Source organism: Camelus bactrianus, chromosome 26, assembly GCF_048773025.1.
Source record: "Camelus bactrianus isolate YW-2024 breed Bactrian camel chromosome 26, ASM4877302v1, whole genome shotgun sequence".
In the NCBI taxonomy this organism is placed as follows: Eukaryota; Metazoa; Chordata; class Mammalia; order Artiodactyla; family Camelidae; genus Camelus; species Camelus bactrianus.
In genome coordinates this window covers 10,112,172-10,120,936 of record NC_133564.1, presented here as the reverse complement: position 1 = coordinate 10,120,936, position 8,765 = coordinate 10,112,172, and the positions used below count along the sequence as shown (strand labels likewise).

The window sequence follows — 8,765 nt, the reverse complement described above, 5'->3', positions numbered from 1 at the left end:
GAAAGCGGAGTAGCTCTAAGCCAGGTCAGTTTTCCCGTGAATACACCCAGCCCTTGCCTCCCACCAGCCCCTGCTGTTGAGCTCTCAGTACTTCTCAGTACATCACTGCGTACAGAACTGCGTTTGGAGCCCTTGGGTAGCGCTGGGAAGGGAGTAAACAAGCGCCGATGTCGAGGTAAGGCACACTTAGACTGCATTCAGCTGATTCCTCCTCTTCCTGGGCAGACATGCAGGCCACATCTGTTGCCTCCTTTTTGGATGGATGTGGCCAGCGTTTGAGTAATAGCTGAGGGAAAAAGAGCAGAAGGGATCTGTAGTACTTCCGAGATCCCACGTGCTGGTTCCTTTTCCATCCACGTGATGCAGACAAGCACAGCGACCCGGCAGCCACATTTGAAGGTGGCAGAGCCACAGGATGGAAGGAGCCTGGGTCCCTCAGTGACTGCTTGGAGAAGAAACATCCACCCTGGGGACCCCTGATGAGGGTTACGTGTGAGCAGGCAATGAGCCTCTGACATGTTTGGGTCATCCTACCTTTATGGGATGCTTGTTACAGCATCACTTTAACCCATACCCTACCTCCTAGGGCTGTTCTGGGGATGAAGTGAGTTAGTGTGTGTCCTGTGTTTAGAGGAGAGCTTATCTAGTAATACATAAACTCCTAGAAAGTGTGTGGTATTGTTGTTGTTGTTGTTATTAAAGAGAGGTGGGGTTTCTCATGGTCGAGTCATTGCCCCGTCTTGGCCTCAGTCCTTGGAAGGAAGTCACAACAGCGTCTACTTGCAGGGAGGAGGCGCGTCCCGCTGTTCTTCTAGGGTCTTCTGCTTGGTCTAATAGTTAAACGGACATGAGACAGATTAGTAGGAGAAAATCAAATCAATTACATCCATCTGGGGCCCCACAAAGACCCTGAGACCCGCCGGTAGGTCGGACAGTGGAGGCTTATATGCGTTTGGAGCTGAGGAGAAGGGCTGGGGCCTGCGGCTCCCGAGGGGAGGAAGGCACTTCGGGTGGAGTTGGAAGGAGCATGTGTCTACTAGACGGAAGTGTTGCACCATGTGGAGGTCTTTCTTATGAAGCAAAGTTATCTTTGGTGATAACTCTTCTTGGTGTGGGCTCCCCACCTAAATGCTTTTAGGCATTTAAGGGCGAGGTGAAAAGAAAAACTCCCCAGGTCTTCCATGTTTTAGAAATAATCAGCCTAAAATAATCACACGCCAAGGAGACATATATCGGGGTGGCAACGATGTACTTCATTTGGCAGGTGAGAATAAATTGAATCAATAATTCTCCATGCCCCAGAATGATGCCTGACCCACGGGAAGGGGCCAGTAACACTGGCCATCACTTCCGCGCAGAAATCTGAGTCCTTGTTTACCCCTCGCTGCGCCTCACCTCAGGGCATAACTTCCACACCCTCCTTAATCCCGTCCTTCCTTGAACCCTCTCCCCTCTCTTGCTGGTGGTCTCAAACACCCTTACAGGTCATTGCAACAGTGAATCCCCTTTTCTGGGTATTTCTAGCTGTGGAAATAGATTTGAGATACTTAAGGACTTGACTTTACTCACTCAGTCTAAAAAAAATCGATATTCAAGTCTTGACACGTAGTGAAGGCTTAATGCGGCTTTTCACATCACCACAGGTGTAGAAGTTTGAACATCACAATGGGAAGCATTAAAAAAAAATCACTGTGGGTCTAAAGCTTTCTGTTCCCCGACACTTGAGTTGCTTCTGGGAAAGCCTCCGCCACCCCGTCCGCTTGTTTCTTATGAGACAAAGTTATCTTTGGTTTCTCCCTGTGAAGTCCTGCCCACGGCGCGGGGGGACCGGTCGTGATGCTGCTTTCGCGGGGACAGGTGTTTCAGCCTCTAGGGAGCATGCCTTCCTGTAAAAGGAGGGTGGTTTTTGAATGCAGCTTTGTCTGCTAGCGTTTGTTTCCGTGTACCTAGAGGATAAACGGGCAGCGTGGCGGTGGATTAACTCAGACGCTGGGGTCTGGAAAGGGGCTTCCAGTGTTTCAGGCAGGGGGCAGTTATGCGGGCATTTCCAACCAGCAGATCTCCCAACACAGAGCAACGTCAGGGCACCACGTAGCTCAGCTCCCGATTCCTTGTGCTTTTCCCATATTTTAGGTTTCTCCGTCTTCTGGGGCCTGCACGTGGGACTGGTTGGTGTTTGTAGATACTGTGCTTACCTGAAATCAAAGGGAACGCTCCCTAGTCCCCTCAGGTTGGGTCAGGGGACCTCTGACAGCTCACACTGACGCGTCACCCTCGTGACGTCACAGCTGCTGGGCTCCGCCCTGGTGGGGTCTCAGGAGCAGAGGGAAGTGCTTCCATCTTTGCTGCCCGGGGTGGACCCCAGCAGCAAGGCACAGAGTAGGCACAGAGAACATAACAGATAGATAAGGGATCCAGGGAATGATGCTGGAGCATTTATGTTACTCAGTGGAGGCTCAGAAACTTGGATTCCAAAAGTCTCTGACGGTGAACAAAAGAAAACAGCACAAAGAGAAACGTTTGACAAGAAGTCACAAGACAAACCTGGTGATGTGAGTTTAAATGGCAAAAGCTGTAGTCAAAAACGATTTTTTCTTTTCTTTCTCTTTTTCTGATGTTTCTGATGCCTTTTGTCGTCATGAAAGCTATTGAGAACTGCAGACTTTTTTTTTTTACTATGGTGTTGGTCCTAATGTTGTGCTTATAAATGACCAAAACTTAGAAATAGTGAATTCTCTTAGTTACACAAAAGATAATGTATTTTGATAAAACCACGCAATATAACTACAATCAATAAGTTTGTAATTATTGTCCGATTAAGCCATTCTTTAGCTTCGTAAGTCAAGCGTGTTCACTTTATATGACGAGTAATTCACCTTTTTGATTACTGGAGTGGAAAAGTAATTATTTTATTTTCTCTGTCCTGTTTTTCTTAAGGAGTAGGAGTACAGGATGATGAGTTAGTTATACCTTTAAGATGTTTATGTCCTAAACACTTAGAAAGTCTGAATCAGAAGTGACTCTGTATTGTGACAATACATGATGGTAATAGCTCTCATTTGTTGAATGCATACTGTGTGTTTTACTGACACTGTACAATAGTATTGTGAGGCAGGCATAGTCACCTTCATTTTACACGTGAGATCACTAAGTTTTGATCCCTAACTTGCTCGTGATCACACAAGAGACAGAGAGGTAGAGTTGAAAGGAGGACACAGTCCCATTAGATTTTTAGATTCTGAAGTGTGTTTTCCTAACATTGACAGGAAATACAAAATGTAGAGGTTAACTCTTTTTTTTTTTTTGCCCTTGAAAAATAATTTACATAGTTATCTCCCTCTGTACTTGTCATGACAAGTTATCCTGCTGGACTAGCCCCTTTGCTAATTTTTCCAGTTGGCATCATTCCCAACTTTTAAGAAGTAGCTCAGAGTCCTCCTCCTCCATGAGCTCTTCTGATAACTGTCGGACACCAGCTGGACGCCCACTGAGTCTGCAGCTTCTTTCTCTCAGGCTCATGGCTACACGTACTGACTCGTCTTCACGGTGGACAGTGGGACTGGTGCTGAGTTCTAGCCAGTGCCTGTGAGCACCTGAGCACCCCTACATGAGGACCTGGAGGAGGCAGAGCTGTAGGAGCTGGTCCTCGGTGACCACGGGGGACAGGGGCCTCCCTGCCCACTCTGCCAGCTTTTAAGTGGGCAGAGAAAAGCCTTTTATTATGTTGAGATGTTGAGGTCGTTTGTGAAAGCAAGTAACAAATCATGGTTACAGGTTGAATTTCATTCTTTATTTACTTCTTTATGTCCTCTAATCACACATACTAGATTGTTGGCAAGTAACACATGTTTAACATTTTTATCATATGTAATATATATTATATAATGAAATATATTTATAAAATTAGCATATGATAAATATATATAATATGATAAAACATATTTATATATTTATAAAGAAAATATATATTTATAAAGCATATAATAATATATAAAATAAAATATTTTTTAAAATATATAAAATGAAACATTTATATATTATATTGTATATAATATATTATAAATCTACATATTTATAATAAATATATTTATAGTTATAAAATACATATATAATAAAATATACAATATAATATAATTTTATAATAAAATAAAAAATACAGAAAATATAAAATCTGAAAATAATATATTTTCTTATATATGTATGTTCATTTTAAAAGTAATGTGCAAACATGATTAAAAATTTAGGAGCTAAGGAAAAGCAGGAAGAGGGAAAATGAAAACAATTACTGTTAATGTGCTTCTGTGCTTCCTTTTATGTCTTTCTCTTTTGTTTGTTTAAGGATTTTTTTCTTTAATGTCATTGAAAGCTTACTGACTAGACACTCCTGCATTTTTATTTATTCTGTTTTCCACAGTGGCGTAATCCAAGTGTTTTCCAGGGTATCAAAAATTCTTCATAACAAGTTACACACCTTTTCATCCACTGATGAAATGATTTATTTAACCGTCCTCTTATTATTAGTGATTTAAATTATTTCTCTTTATTCACAATTAAAAAATAATGCCATGACAGTATCTTCACCTAGAAATGCTCTTTCTATAAGGAAATCACGTTGAACTAACCAAAGTACCTGTTCTTAGAAACATGCCTATTTCTCCCAGTTCTTCTGCCAATGTGCGAGAGACAGCTCCCTGTCACAACAGGGGATCAAATAATAAGCAATTAGCATTTATTATTAACCACAAACCTACAGATGAGCTGGGTGCTCCTGCACACATGGGCAGGGCTTCACTGAGATCGGTTAGGCTTGCTCAGTGTCTGCCGTCAGCTGAAGCGTTGGCGTGGGTCTGGCTAGTCTAGGATGTATCCAGAATGGCTTCACTCTCAGCTCTGGTGGTCAGGCGGCTGTTGGCTGGAGAGACCGAGGTCTGTATGCCTGTCACCTTACCTGGCTTGGGCTCGCTCACATGGGGCTGGCAAGGCTCTGAGCGCGCGGAAGCCTGCAGGACCCCTTGAGGTCCAGTCTCAGAACTGGCACGCCCCTGCGTTCTGGTAGCCAGAGATGGTCACAGGGCCAGCCCAGATTCGAGGGGAAGTGAAACAGGTTCCAGTCCTTAATGGTGGTTGCACAGGAGGACTCACATCATGTCCATGACGTATCACCTTTGAGTCGGCAGTGTGTCAACCAGGTTCAGTGTTAAGGGGGAGGAGGGGGCGGAGAAGACTGAAGAAGTGAGGCCATTTCTTTCAAGTTTCTACAGTGTGGAAATGCATTTAGAATTTTGAGACTTTGCAAAATAGCCATTCACCAAAGTGTACCAGTTTATACCACCACAAGGAACAAATGAGGGTGTCTGTTTGTAGCTTCACTGACAGTGTATTAACAAATTTGGAGATTTTTGCCCATATAATCTTGGCTTATTTAAAATTTTCATTTCTATGATGTTCAGTGAAATTGATTTCAGTTTCCTTCTCTGTGAATTGTTAGTTCAGTTTCCTTTCTTTAGGTGCCTCTAAGCAGCACCGCTTGTGGACCAAGGGGAGGAGAGAGGTAGGGGATGAAGTGGGAGAAAAGGCCAGAAAGATTGAGATCAGGGAATAGGTACCCGTAATTGTCCTGTTAAGAAATCTGGACTTTATTTTATGAAGCAAAGAATAACAATGAGAGTTTTGAAGCCGGAGGAGTGATGACATTGGAGCTGAGCTGTGTGAAGGAGGTTGGGCAGCAGAAGGTGTCCCAGAGGGACTATGGCCATGGTCCAGGTGATGGGTGTGGACAGGAGAGGGTGTTGGGAGATGCTGCAGAGGGAGTGTGAGTGAGGGAGCGCAGACGGAAGGGGGCTCTGATGGTCTGTGCCAGGTGACTGCAAGCAGAGTGTGGGCTATCATTAACTTGGGTCATGGGATGCAGTGGAGTGGGTGGCTCAGTGGGGAGGACGGTGAGCTCACACTTGCCCACGCTGAGTTAAATTCATTACTGGGACATCTTTAGGGAGACATCTGTAGGCGTTTAATGTTTGAGTCTGGAGCTCCGGAGCAAGGTCAGGACTGGAGGTACAACTTTGAGTCATTCATATAAAAGTGATAAAGTTATCCAGAGAGACAGTCCAGTGAATGAGGAGCCAAGGACCAAGCCTAAGGAAAGAAATATTTTAAGGTATTGTTGTACAAAAGGAAATGGTCAAAAAAAAAAAAGGGCCAAGAAATAGCAGTCATGATTGCTAAGGTTCTTGGCAGCTCTGAAATACAGCAATTCTCTGGACCGTAATCAGTGCATCCGTTTGTCCCACCTGGGGTCTAACTGCATGAAGCTCTTTGGCAAAGTGAGCCGTCTCTTGTTCCCTGATTTTCAGAGTGGTCCAGCTCCAGCTTCTTCTGTTCCAGCAGTCGGCTCCTGGGGTGTGTGTTGTGGATCAGCAGTTTGTCCCCCTTGTACTCAATTTGAGGACGAAGCAGCTTGCGGTTAGATTGCAGCAGGCACAGCCCCACAGCTGCTGGGTTGGTTGTCCTCCAGCACCGCATCGAGGGTGAATTTGTCTTTCTATTTGCTGTTAAGTTTGCCTCGTGGGGAACGCTGACAAAATGGTCTCCAAACTGAATTTGACATTGGTGACTAGTCCAAGTTTTGCATCGACTCGGTAGGCTGGATACCTCGCCTGATCTGATTTGGAACGCTGAGTCAGCCGCACCATTCTCCCCAGCCTCCCGAGGGACGTGGTTCCCTGTTTTGTGTTTTTGAATTAATAATAGTGGAGGCCCAGTCAATACAGAGGGTCCAGGCCGCTCTCTGCCAGTGAAGAATTCAGACACACACACAGGTTTTGATTTGGTAAAGGGTTCTTAGGCGGTAAAGTATTGATTAACCATTGGAACTACTTGGTTATTTTCCAAATGCCAAGAGGGAACAACTTGACTAAATCAAAACTCGACTTTTGATCCATTTAAAACTTAATGACTATTAAGGAGTCAAACGCAGGGATGGGGACAGAGTGGGAAACTTCTGAAGTGGTTCTGATGAGAAAACCGAAGCATATTTTAAAATTCCCCATATGAAGTTATAGAACCATTTAAATACAAGAGTGAACATGTGGAGGCAAATAGGTACTTTTGGGTGCTTCTTGGGTAGCAGTTCATCACATCTTTCTTCCTAATAGTTACCATTTGGACTCGATGAGCAGATGGTTTGTACCTGGGGTATCTGCGTTATGCTTAACAAGCTGCACTTACTGTAGGGTGAGTCAGACCAAGAGCCATAGATCTTTGGTGTAAAGGAACCCGGATGGTCCCTCTGCCTGGAGGAGGACGAACACGCCGGCTGAGGGAGGTTCTATGACTTGAACTACATGTTGGAGGGAGTGGTGTGACTTAGGACCAGACCCTCTGCTCCCCAAATCCTAAGTCAGGGTTGGGTCCTCTCCATTGTGCTTCTCAAAGTGTGGTCCCTGGACAAGCCACAGGAGCATCACCTGGGAACTTGTTAGAGACGCAAATTCTCAGGCTCCACCCCCATTGCTACTGAATCAGAAACTTCGCCGAGAGGGGTCCAGCCGTCTGTGTTTTAACAAGCCCCCCAGAGGGTTCTGATGTTAATAAAATTTGAGAGCTGGTGTTGATTAGATAATACTGCCTTCTTCTCTTGGAACAAACACCGTTTTCTTTAGGCTGCAGGCATACTGCGATGTTACACACCGAATACATGCGCTCAGGCCAAATCTGTATTAATTAAACCCGGCACAGGTCACTGCAGAACACTTTCCACAAAGCTAGTTTTTTTCCTTCAGACATTGTTCAATAGGTGATGTTTCCAAATGAGAAAATGTAATCTTTGCAGCTAAAATAGTCTCAGCCAGGAAATTGTAGCATGGAAGTTTGAAAATGCAAAAATGCACTGGTCGAATAGCATTTCAAATTTTTTTTTCCCCCCACTCCCTTAGAGATGAAGGGTGGATGATTTTACCTGTAATTGTTACCCACTCATTTATTTTTTAAATTATTTTTTAAATTAATCTTTATTTTAGTAGGGGGAAGTAATTAGGTTTATTCATCTATTTATTTGATGGAGGTACTGGGGCTTGAACCCAGGACCTGGTGCTTGCGAGGCACGCACTCTACCACTGAGCTGTACCTTCCCCTCTGCCACCCATTCATTTATAAACACATGTAAACGTTGGATTCCCACTGAGTAAGATGAGGAGTATATGGCAAGTCTTAAATTCTCTGCTTGAGTTGAAGGTCATCTTTCAGGTGTCCACAGAAGAAGGCAGTTTGGTGACATGTTTTTATAAAAATCTTCATCAATGCCCAGCTGATGCCCATGGTCTGTTTTTCGAGATCATGGCTTTTAAGTCTCTTTCCGTAATGTTAAATGGAGTAAATTTTCATCAGCGCAACTTCATATGCATACTTATTGTGATATCTTATACCAGTAAAATCATCAACTATATTGTAAAGATTAAAAAAACAACCTCCTAGGTGGATTTTAGGTGGTACTTAAATTCCCTGAGCACCAGTATTGAAACACTTTTTTCTTCTTTTAGGAACAGAAAATTTAATAGGTGATTCATTATTCTTAAGAAATTCCGAAGGACTCTGCACCACACTCTTAGAACTTCTCTCTGTGCTTGGAGTTCGTCCAGCTACTGGAGTCTGAGAGTTCGCTTACTGGGTATGCACGTCCCCCACCTGGATGGGAGAATTGTCCCATTGTTTAATAGGGTTCCCCTCGTGGACTTTGCTTGGGCAAAGCCTAAAGGGATTAAGCGCTG

General features: G+C 44.0%; 1 non-coding gene across 1 annotated transcript; it reads right to left on the bottom strand.

Moving 5' to 3' along the window:
* Positions 1 to 8,057: 8,057 nt before the first annotated feature.
* On the bottom strand, positions 8,058 to 8,130 carry TRNAA-CGC (transfer RNA alanine (anticodon CGC)). The gene has a single exon. It is a non-coding gene; the product is annotated as a tRNA-Ala (tRNA).
* Between the last annotated feature and the right edge of the window lie 635 nt (positions 8,131 to 8,765).